The sequence below is a fragment of the Arvicola amphibius genome, chromosome 2 (genome assembly GCF_903992535.2).
Source record: "Arvicola amphibius chromosome 2, mArvAmp1.2, whole genome shotgun sequence".
Taxonomy (NCBI): domain Eukaryota; kingdom Metazoa; phylum Chordata; class Mammalia; order Rodentia; family Cricetidae; genus Arvicola; species Arvicola amphibius.
This window is the reverse complement of record NC_052048.2, coordinates 47,267,451-47,279,932: the sequence shown is the minus strand read 5'-3', so window position 1 is coordinate 47,279,932 and position 12,482 is coordinate 47,267,451.

The following is a 12,482-nucleotide window of genomic DNA, read 5'->3' as shown; positions in this document are numbered from 1 at the left end:
CCCAGTGTTGATAGAGGCTCCTGTCCTGCCCAGTCCTGCAGCTGTTCAATCTCAAAGAAACACACGGAGGTCTACATTAATCATAATCTTATTGGCTTAGTAGCTCAGGCTTTTTATTAACTCTTAGAACTTATATTAACCCATAATTCTTGTCTGTGTTAGCCACATGGCTTGGTACCTTTTTCAGCAAGGTAGTCACACCTTGGGTCCTTTGCATCTGGATGACGGCTGCAGACTGCAACTTTCCTCTTCCCATAATTCTCACTACCACAACTCTGCTTCCAGCCTGGTCACTGGTGCCTCGCCTAAACTTCTTGCCTGGCTACTGACCACCACACCCAACTACTCTCTTTCTTTCTTTTTATTTTAAGGACTTTATCCTTTTTTTCCAAGCGAGGGAGGCCATGGTTGTAATTGCATCATTCGGTCTCATTATCAGTTCCATAAGGATTTTTCCAGGAGCATCAGCCCCACCGGCCAAACCATCTACACCCAACCCATCTACCCAAACCTCCTTAGAGTCTGTTTGTAAGGGTCCTAGGTGAAGCACCATCTGGAGACCAGGGGAAGCATGTGCTTAGCGTGCTTGAGACCCTGCAACACAACCCCAGAAACAAAGGAAGAAAAGACCATTGCTGTCCAATAGGCCCATTGTTTCAAATGCAGTCAAAGGCTGAGCCTCTTCAGAGTGGAATTTCCCAAATTAACTTTACAGCCTCCACCTCCTCCTCCTTCGTTGTTTTCCTGCAGCATCATTTCATGGTGTTCCTTCACTGAGGGGTTCTTAAACCCATGAGTTTGTGTAAATTGCTGAAGTGCATTGCCAGGCTCACCATCTCTTCTTAAATCCATTTTGAGGAATGAAGCTAGGCTGAAAGAAAACCAATCTTGTGGAAAACAACAGCCACAAAACTCTAAGCTCTAAGGAGAAGAAAAATGAGCCCTTCTGCAATCTGAGGCTATTTCTGTTGATTACATGGATTGCAAACTCATTTCAGGCACTTCTCTATAAAGTTAAAATAGTGTAATGGGCTGGTTTTATATTGTTTTCCCAGAAGAGTGCACATGAGTCACTTTTTTTCCAAAATAAAGACAAATCCTTTTGGTAAGAGGCTCTGGTGGAGAAAATGCAGGTAGTAATTATGTTATTGCCAATTGCACATCATTCAAACACAGTTCTGGTGCCTTCTTCCCATCTTCGTTTGCTCTTTGCTCTTGTCTTCACTCTGATCTTCCCATATTATTCTGCAAATGTTTGTGTGTGTATGTGTGTGTGTGTGTGCGAGAGAGAGAGAGAGAAAGAGAGAGTGCACATGTGAGTGGGAGCCAAAAGACAACTTGGATGTCATTCTTCCGGCACCATGTGCATTCTTTTATACAAGGTCTCTCCCTGGCCTGGAACTTCCCAAGTAAGCTAGGCTGGCTGACTATCAAGCTCCAGGATGCTCCCATCTCTACCTCCTCAGAGATAGGATTGCAGCTACATGCCACCATACTGGACCTTTTTCTGTGGATTCTGGGGATTAAGGTCAGGTCTTTAAGCTGCAAGGATCCCCACTGATCCATCTCGCAGCTCTCTTTATGCTTGTTTTCTAAGGTCATTTCTATATTAAGTAGCTTTGTGGTTATACATTTAAAAATTTAATTTATTGTTATTTAGGTTATATTATCTCTTTGAAATACATTCAAAGAAAGAAAACAACTGAAATGTATCTCTTCCTGGTGTCAACATCTCCATCCAGTAGAACAGTGCCTAAATGGACATTGTAGAATCAATTGACTCCACTCCCAGTTTATGGAACGATTATGTTTATGCTTTGGAGACAATGCCTGGAGTTTTCTTTTCTCTTTCTGTAGCAAGCACTGTAGCCAACCGAATAGCATTTGTAGTATAAATTAAGTCAATAATACTGGCTGGTGTTTGTGGGTATCTTACTGATGTGAGAGTGGTTATTCTAGCAGATTAGCAAACAATATCTTTGTTCCAACTCACAGACCAGCTCTAGGTGAAAAGTGGTACCACCACTTCCTGCCACTCTAAGAAGATGAGGAAATTGAGAGGCAAAAGGTTGATAGACTCCTCCAAGTCACATCATGTCACACACCAGTGACATGACCAGGGTAGGAACCCCCAAGCTTACTTTATGCAATGGTTAATCTTCATTTGTCAACTTGACTAGATTTAAAATAACCTAGAATCTCATCTCTTTTATTCAGTTATGAATCCTGACCCGTGAAGTGAAATGATCCACACTAATGCAGAACCTCTCTTCCCAGTTAAATCTCTCTGGAAACACCCAGAGGTGTGTTTCCTAGATGATTCCAAATTCAGTCAAATGACCAATGAAGACTGATCATACTCCACTTGGAACCAGAACTCTCAGTAAATACACCTTTGAGATATCCTTCCATAATGCATTCAAGTTGGCTTCATATAGCCAATTAGAACATAAGAGAAACAGTTCATGACTTCTGAACCCCAATCATAAAAGACTTATGTTTCTTTTCTTTTCTTTTCTTTTTTTTTTTTTTTTTTTTTGGTTTTTCGAGACAGGGTTTCTCTGTGGCTTTAGAGCCTGTCCTGGAACTAGCTCTTGTAGACCAGGCTGGTCTCGAACTCACAGAGATCCGCCTGCCTCTGCCTCCCAAGTGCTGGGATTAAAGGCGTGCGCCACCACCGCCCGGCCAAGACTTATGTTTCTTTTCTGAATTCTTCCACCACGTACCTAAAGGAGGGCAGCCACTGCCTAAGAAATTCAACTATTCCAAAACACAACCTAGTCCATGGAGTGGCTTTCTCGCCCTTCAGTTCCCCAGCCAAGTTAGCCCAGAATCCATTCACATGATTGAGGAAGCTACTTTGGATATTCAAATCCTAGCAGATGCCACATGATTACAGGAGACTCTAGATGACAGAAACAAGTCTCTAAAATAAAGTCCATCCCAGCTACCTCCAGTCATCTGAGTTGCCCCAACCAATGTCTGCGGCGAGCGAACCCTGACCAGCAGGGAAAGATCACCACCGACACAGGATTCTTCTCTGATCACACTTTAATGAAGCGCTGCTTGGTTGAGGGAGAGCTGGAAGCAGGGGGCCCCGAGCCGGGCTGAGTGGCGGCTTATATAGAGGAGGACGGGGCGTGTCTACTGATTAGGTGACGTGGCAGAAAAGGATTGGTGGAAACCTGTTGCCAGGCAGATGTGGCGCGAAAAGTTCGCGCCACATACTTGTTTACTTTAGCCCTCGGCGCCATCTTGTAATGGCGAAATGTAAGTGCGGCCGCCACAGTTCCCCCCTTTTAATTTTATGAAATTTAAAAGACAGTCAAGGCTGAGGTCAGAGGACCTTACCCTGAAAATGTAGACATGTCCCGTTTTTCTCAGGGATGGGAAAAATAAGCGGGACTACCCATATGCATAAGGTCATGATCTCCTGAGTGGATCTACTCAGTGCACTCTTAGGTGCAAAACCTCCTGTCCAGGACAACACATCCCCAGATTCAGGGGAACCTCATCGATCCCTCTTTCCGAGTGCAATGGCTCAATGGCCTTCGGGTGCAAAAGCAGGGATTAGGGTCAGGAGTCCTGTAAGATGCTGATCCAAGCTTGGGGGGAGTTACCGGCCTCCAAGGCTGCGAGGGCACGAGCAATGGCCACCTTTTCCCGTTTCCTTACCCGAATCAGCCTTAGAATCAGAAACAACGCCAATATCACTCCCGAAGTTAATATTAATCCTAGCACGCCAACCCCTGCCCATTCCTTAATATATGAAAAGGTATCTACCAGCCAATCTGTAAATTCCCCCAGCGAAACCATAGTCGCCTGGGTTTGATTAAATTTTTGTTCCTGTGCATCCACCTTTTTGCAAACTAAGTTCAATTGGCAACTATCAACAAAAAATTGTGGCAATATTGTGGACTCATTGTGAACAGGAATTGGAATGGGCCATGTACGGGCCACAGCCCAGAAATAAGATTCTTCAGATTCAACTGGAACCGGTAGGTTCACCAACAGGATCAGGAGCAGCAACATCTCCTTGCTCTTCGTCAGGCTGTTCCAGTGTTGTCACGATCCTTGTCAGTCTGGTAGGGATCCACACCGGATCTGGCCGATTCTGAGGAAAGACACAAACAGCTCCCCTTCGGGGAATCGAACCCCGGTCTCCCGCGATTAAAGCAGGTACCTGATCTTCCCTGCCCCCTGGAGACTGCTAGCATAGCAGCCACTAGACCAGCATTAGTTAGAGGGCCGCCTATCTCTCGGCAGGCCTTGAGCCAAGCATCCAGTCCTTTATTTTTCCACGGCATGATGGCTCTCTTACATTCTTTAGTAGCCTGTTCAAACACTAACTGCTGAACCAAAGGCATGGCTTCTTCGGCTTCACCAAACACCTTCCCTGCAGCTTCCATCATGCGAGCCACAAACTCCGAAAAAGGTTCAGTAGGGCCTTGAATAATTTTAGTAAGGTTGCCCGTCACTTCACCTCTTTTTGGTATCATTTTCCATGCTCTTGTGTAAATTTCATTAATCTGTTGATATACCTCCACTGGATAGGCTGTTTGATTAGCCGTCCATTGCCCTTGCCCTAATAACATGTCTGCATTCCAGGGAGCTCGATTTGGCGTTTGCGCATTTACTCGAGCCTGAGTGTGAGCAGCTTCTACCACTATAGATCTATAATCTAGATATTGACCTGTAGAAAGGCATGCTCTAGCAATTTCCCACCAATCTGTTGGTGTCATAGCTCTGGTGGTCAACCGAGTCAGTAATGTGCGGGTATACTGCGCATTAGCTCCATAAGTCTTTGCCGCTTCCACTAAATCTTTTAACTCTTTATAAGGGACTGGCTCATGATATCTTTGTTGATTTTGATCCTCAAAAACAGGAAATACCACCACTGAAGGTGGATAATGCACAGCTAACTGCGCAAGAGTGCCCCTGTCGATGAAATGGCAGCTACTCCTGGGCTGCACGTAAGGAGGGGGAAACTCTCTAGTGGGCACTTTTAGAGCTGGCCCATATCTCTCCTCCTCATAACGTGCATCTTCCTCCTCTAAGCTCTCCTCCTCTGCCTCTACCAGCTCCTCTTCAGCCAGCCGCAAGGCTGCGAATTCATCCAGCACCGGATATAGGGGAGGTGCTGAAGGTTTATTTATCTTAGGATCCTCTTTTTCTTTTATATCTTTCTTTTCTCCTTTTTTGTTCCTTATTACCGTGCACTTTTCTTCAGTATCCTCCTCTGTCTTTGAACCTGCTTCTGAAAGGCTGTCCTGGTGTCTTGCTAGCATTTTCCTTCCTTCTCTTAACTCCTCTACATTTTTTCCGTCTTTCAAACAGGAGTGTACTAATCTCCAAAAAGGATAAGTCCCCTTCTTTAATTGCCCCTGTTCCTTTGCTGCCTCCAAATCTTTGCCTAGCTTTCTCCAGCAATGCAGATTTAGATCCCCAGACACCGCAAACCACGGAGCCGAGCGATCAATATCCCCGACAATCACCTTTATGGTGGATTTCGAGATTTTCAATCCTCTCTCCTGTAGTAACCGCTGTATGGGATCTACAAAATCGCATACACTGGAGACAGACTGATCGTTGCCCATCTTTGCTCACTTTTCTACAAGAGGCTTACAAAAGGGCAGAAAAATCGCCTTATCTGCTACGGATTTACTTTCACTTTAGATGTTACAGCAGAGACACTCCTCTCCTGGTCTATGACAACGGATAAAAATGCAAAAGGCATAAACCACTACAGCAAAAACAACCACTGCTAGTGCAAACCACAAAGGACTAATTCCTCCAAGAAGCATACCTGAGGATACTTACCGGCGCCGACCGCTTCGTGTGTAGAGTTCTGAATCCTCTTCGACCCCCCGCGTGTGTCCGCCGAAGTTCCCGGGTTTCGGCACCAGCTGCGGCGAGCGAACCCTGACCAGCAGGGAAAGATCACCACCGACACAGGATTCTTCTCTGATCACACTTTAATGAAGCGCTGCTTGGTTGAGGGAGAGCTGGAAGCAGGGGGCCCCGAGCCGGGCTGAGTGGCGGCTTATATAGAGGAGGACGGGGCGTGTCTACTGATTAGGTGACGTGGCAGAAAAGGATTGGTGGAAACCTGTTGCCAGGCAGATGTGGCGCGAAAAGTTCGCGCCACATACTTGTTTACTTTAGCCCTCGGCGCCATCTTGTAATGGCGAAATGTAAGTGCGGCCGCCACAAATGTCCTGGCTATATCACAGAGAAGCTACTGTGCCTGCTCTCATTCCCAACCTGTAAAATGGTGAATATAACAAAACACCTCAAGGCAGTTTGGGAGAGTAAAAATCCAACACATAATGTGCAAAGTAATGGCAAAGGTAGTGGTTCTCAACCTGTGGATTGCGACGCCTTTTAGGGGTTGAATTACCCTTTCACAAGGGTCACCTAAGACCATTGGAAAACACAGATATTTACTTTATGATTCACAACATAAAAAAGTACAAAGTAGCAATGAAAATAATTTGATATTTGGGGGTCACCACAACATGAGGAACTGTATTAAAGGGTCACAACATTAGGAAGGTTGAGATCCACTGATCGGAGGGATCCACAGATGGAAAAATGCTTAGGCATTAGAACAATTCGAGAAACCTTGTTTTTGATAGGAAAGTCTGGGGAACAAAGAGGGGGTGGGGAGTCGTAGATAATGAGGTGGAGCCACATCAGCTTATGGGGTGAAGAGCACAGGAACTGAGGTCACAGGATTGGAATCCGGCACAAACTGTTGACGGTGGTGAATGCCAAGAAAAAGAAACCTGTAGCGGAACAGGACTATAATACCATTGAGCACAGCCCACTCACCTCCTACCAGGCAAGGGAAACGAAGGCTAGAAAATTTTCAAAGCTGGTTGGTTAAGCCATGAATCCTCGAGGGTAACCCCACCAGTGTCTCACCTCTGGGAACCCACAACTGGATATGGAAACAAGGCAGGTGGTTCTGTGTGTACATGGAGGTAGGCCTTCCATCCTGGAATCAGAAATACTATGGGCCATCTAGGTGACAATTCTGTCTACACAGACACAAGAGTGGTTCCAACCAAGTTCTCTGGAATTTGGTATTGTAAATCTCTTACCAGCTCTCCCTCATCCACCCTCTTCATATTAAAAGTAGAGCCAAAAGAAAATGAAAAGGCAAAACCTTAAAGCCTTTTAGTCTCTGAACTTTCACCAAATTCTCCATTAAGTTTTAAAACACAATTTTATTGTGGTATAGCTTACAGTTTGTAGCATTTGCTCTAAGTGGACTGACTACTCGGGGGTTTTTAGTTTCATGTTATGCAACTGTCAACATAATCCAGAACACTCCATCACCCACTACCCCCCCCCCCAAAAAAAACCTCTCTCCCCACATGGATGTAACCTTTGCCCCCATCCCAAGACATAGTTTGATGATCTACTTTCAAAGGACTGCCTCTGGATGGACAGGAGACAGACATGGTCCATAAGCACATGGTGGTTTATAAAGGCAAAAACGGAAAACCCCGTTAGGATGAGGTGTTTAATTTTAATTGGGCATGTTAATTAGTTGAGCCAAAGAGGTCTTTTGATTGTTGGACTTCAATATTTTGATAGCTGGACCTTAGTAGTCAGCCTCAGGAGGAGAAAGTGGCCAAATACAGGAATGGGCCTTGGGGGCTAGCCTTAGGAATGGAATCTAAAGGTTTTTAGCAAGGCAGAGGGAATGGGGAGAAGGACAAGTTCACCAGAGCTATGCCTGCCGTGTCAGCCATGCTGAAGCTGGCCTGAGTCCCTTTACTTTCTTTCATTTTAAATTTGCCTTTTCTAGACACTTCCCAGCAAGTCAGCCATACAGCATGCAGCTTTCTGTTCTGGCCCCTTCCACATACCTCAGTGTTTGAGGTTCACCCCGTCACAACACGCGCCAGTCCCATTTATTCGTGAACAGTTCTCTACTATCTGGATAGTCCAGATTGCATCTCTGTTGCCAACTGAAACACACTTGACTCGTTTTCAGCTTTGACTCTTGGAAACAAGACAGTTCCTGTTAAGTTTTTAAAGCACTAGGAATTGTTAAGAAAAGTCACAGAAACATTGTTTTCTTAGAAGATTGCTTATTAAAATAGAAAAATAGGGAAACACTATGAAAATTAATTTTCCATCAAGAGATAAACACAACACGAACATTCTCCTCTTCTTTTTCAAACATCTATGCTCATGATAAAAACCAAACCACGCATGCTGTTTGCTAGGTTATTTTAAGTAATGGCGTATGAAAAATCTGTGTACAATAGCAATGTTTCATTGACGTACTGTATGTAGCTCACTGTCTCCTGATTCGTAGACACTCAACTGTGTTGTTATAAACACCGACTATTTCTGTGTCAAAAAGCCATCTCCAAACTAAAGTTTGAAGTGACATTTCTTCTTTCAATTATTTTAAGTGAGTTTTCTTACTATTCAACTTTAAAATATTTCCTTTGTTTTATGTGTGTGTTTTGCCTGTGTGTATGTGAACTGTGTGCACACAGTGCCTGAGGAGGCCAGAAAAAGGTGCTGGATTCTCTGGAACTGGAGTTACATAGGGCTGTGGGTCACCATATGGTTGCTGGAAATCAAGTCCAGGCCCTCTGGAAAAGCGGACAGGGCTCTTAATCTCTGAGCCATCTCACCAGTCTCTTAATAGTCAACTCAAGATTTATTTATTTGTGTGTATATGTGTTTATGTGCACTTGTGTATATATGTCAGGGACCATAGTCCTAAAAGATGATAGCAGGGGCCATTGTCCTAAGAATGTTTGCAGAAAGCCCCACTACCTTGAGAGTTGTTTGCTAACGGAACCTGCCCCACATCTCAACTATCTTGATAGCAGGGACCATTGTCCTAAGAATGTTTGCAGAGAGCCCCCACATCCCAACTACCTTGAGAGCTGTTTGTCAACGGAGCCACAAAAAGATTGTTTCTGTTTACACCAGGTTTGCTAGCTGGTGACCTTTGCTACTCCCTACCCCTCACCCCAAGCCGAGTTCCTCATTCAAGGGCTATATAAGCTGTAACCATCACCCTAATAAAAGAGACCTTGACAATAGAATCTTGCTTGGTCTTGTTTCTCTCTCTCGCCCATGATTTCTTGCAGGTAGCGCCTCTTCAGGAACCCTGAATAGCTGACCCGCTGGCGGGGTACATATATATCTGTGTGCATGTGCACTTGTGTGCATGTGTGTATGTGCACTTGTGTACATGTGTGTATACATGTGTATGTGCACTTGTGTGCATGTGTGTATATATGTGTGTGCACTTGTGTGCATGTGTGTATATATGTGTGTGCACTTGTGTGCGTGTGTGTATATGCACTTGTGTGCACATGTGTATGTATGTGTTTGTATGTGCACTTGTGTGCATGTGTGTATATATGTGTGTATGTGCACTTGTGTGCATGTGTGTGTATATGTGCCCATGACTCTTCTCTCACTCTCCACCTAGACCTTACAAACAGGGCCTCTCCTTGAACCAAGAGCTTATGTTTTCTGGGCCTGGCTGGCAGCCAACAATCCTTAGCAATCCTTTTGTCTCTGCCTCCTCAGAACTGGAGCTACAGGAAGGCACAGGACTTCTGGATTTGTTATGTGTTTTGGGATCTGAACTCTGGACCTCATGTTTATATGACAAACAGTGTTAACCCACCGTGATTTCTCTTGCTCTAATATTAAACTTTTTATTTTGTCATGCACAAATTTGGTTTGGTTGGGTTGGGAAGTTCAAACCTTGCACCTCCTTAGCAAGTACTCTATCACTAAGCTACAACCCCAGGCCAAAGCAGAATGTATTCTGTCATGCTGTATCTTCAAAGCTATTCTAACACACTGGCTTGAAAACCATTCTTTCTTCACAGCACAGATTAATGTGAACAAGACATTTTCTTGATTTTTTAATGTTTTGTTTCACCCATTTACTGCTATATGCCAATACCACCCTGCTTCAATGACTGTAGCTGAAGACTGTGTCACTAGCACCCAGCAGCAGAGTCCTCCTCTGGCATTATCACTTCAGATAGTCTGGTCCCCAAAACAGTCTAAAATGTTCATTTCAGATGGTATGTATGCTCTGGAAAATGTGGACAGAGTTTGTGCATTGTAATTAGTAAAATCATGTCCTGAGTTTACCCACAGAACTTGGCAAAAACAACCCTCTGACGACCTATTTGTGACGCACACGATAAATCTCCCCTTCTCCTTCTTTGCCATTGCCTTCTACCTGACGACCACATTCTAGTCAAACAAGCCCGCCGAACTTCTACATGGTCTGGTGAAAATGAGCTATGTATTAAAACAATAGTGTACCCTAATGATATCATTAAAACTTATAGGAGATAGTGCTGTAATACAGATCATAAAAGTTCCCCCAAAGGTGCATATATGAAAAAGCTTGATCCTAAGCCTGTGGGGCTCCTGACGAATACTTGGATTATTAAATGATGTGGACCTAGTGGGAAAAAATTTTGTCAGTGGGAGCATTCTCCCCCAAATGACTGTAGGACCCTAGTCCCTTCCTCTTTGATTCTCAGCCACTATAAGATTCATACCACCAGGAGCTCCCAAATAAGAGAGTGACCGACTGAGAGCCCCAAACCCTCTGCACAGCTGCGGATACACGTCACCCCAGAGTTACTGACATAAAGCAGTGTGGATATGTACCCTTACACTGAGGTCAGAAGTCTGGACTAAAGCTATGGCATTAGCATGACTAAATTCTTCTAGGGACTCTAGGGGAGTCTCCCTGTCATTGCCCTTTCCTTCCCTCCCTCCATTCATTCTCTTCCTTCTCCCTCCCTTCCTCTTTTTCTTTCTTTCTTCTATTGTTTTTTGTTTGTTTGCTTGCTAGAGATAATGTCTTACCATGTATCCTTGGCTGTCCTGGAACTTGATATGTAGACCAAGCTGGCCTCAAATTCGTAGAGATCTACCTGCCTCTAAGCGCTGGCATGAAAGGCATGGACCACCATGCCTAGCTTTCTTTTACTCTTACTTCTTGACTTGAATCATTCCAACCTCTTGCTTCAGCTATCTGTTCTCCATCTTCCTTTGACCTTTTGCCTCCATTACAAATCAGGTTGGTTACATTCTACTGGCATTCTAAATGAGCAAACTCTTTCTACCTGCCTCCAGCAACAGTTTTAACATCCCTATTCCAGCAAGAGATATTTAGGAGAAATTGGGCTTCTTTCTATGATGCACCTAAAAATCCTCCTAGCATCAATCCATTACTCAATCTTAGAACCTGCTTCACATGTGTTGGTATTTCCTTTGTACAAAGAACTTGTCCACACGAAGGGATCCAAAGAATGAAGGATATTTCCTCTGTATATTTAAGATGCAGCTACTCTTCTGTCATCTATCTATACCAATAGTTCTCAGCCTGTGAGTAGAGACCCTTTGGGGTCAAGCAACCCTTTCACAGGAATCAAATATTAGATACCCTATATACCGGATATTTACATAGCGATTCCTAACAGTAGCAAAATTACAGTTGTGAAGTAGCAACAAAATAATTTTATGGTGTGTGTGTGGGAGGGTGATCACCACAACATGAGGAACTGTATTAAAGGGTGGCTGCATCAGGAAGGTTAAGAACTACTGATCTATACTATGGCTGGTGAGAAATCTGATTTCATTTCAGTATCAGACTTTTCTCTGTATGGATTTAAAGTCTCTCTGTCTCTCTCTCTCTCTCCCTCCCTCCCTCCCTCCCTCCCTCCCTCCTTCTCTCTCTCTCTCTCTCTCTCTCTCTCTCTCTCTCTCTCTCTCTGTGTGTGTGTGTGTGTGTGAGAGAGAGAGAGAGAGAGAGAGAGAGAGAGAGCGCACATATACTTGTATGCTTTTGTGTGAAGGCCAGATGTCAACCTCAAGCATCGTTTCTGAAGAGCCATACACCTTGTTTTTGGGACAAGCTCTCTGAGTTGAACTCAGGGCTTGCCGATTAGGCCAGGCTGATGGACCAGGAAATCCCAAGGGTCCTACTCTCTTTACTGCCCCCACACCCGCCAGTGCCGACTGGGATTACATGTACACACCAGCATGCTTGGCTTTTTAAATGGTGTTGGGAATAGAACTCAGGTGCTCATACATGTGTAGTATGTACTTTCCTGATTGAACTATCTTCCCTGCCCAAGGTTTTTACCTTTAGGCTCTGTTTTTTTGTAGAAATATATCTAGATACAGACTTCTTATGTATCATAATTTTTAAATCAATGATTTGTGTTTTTTTTTCAGTTCCATAGAACACACAGTCATTTTCATGCCTAATTTTCCCTCTCCAAGTCCCCATTATTTCCCTCTGAAACACTCTCCAATTATGGAGAGATAAATGGATAGATAATATATACATATGCATAACCATAATACTATACAAGATCTTATTGTGTTGTTTTCCTTGATCTGGACTCTCTGTGAAGATTAATTTTGATGGCCACCGTAGTTGAATTTAGAATTAC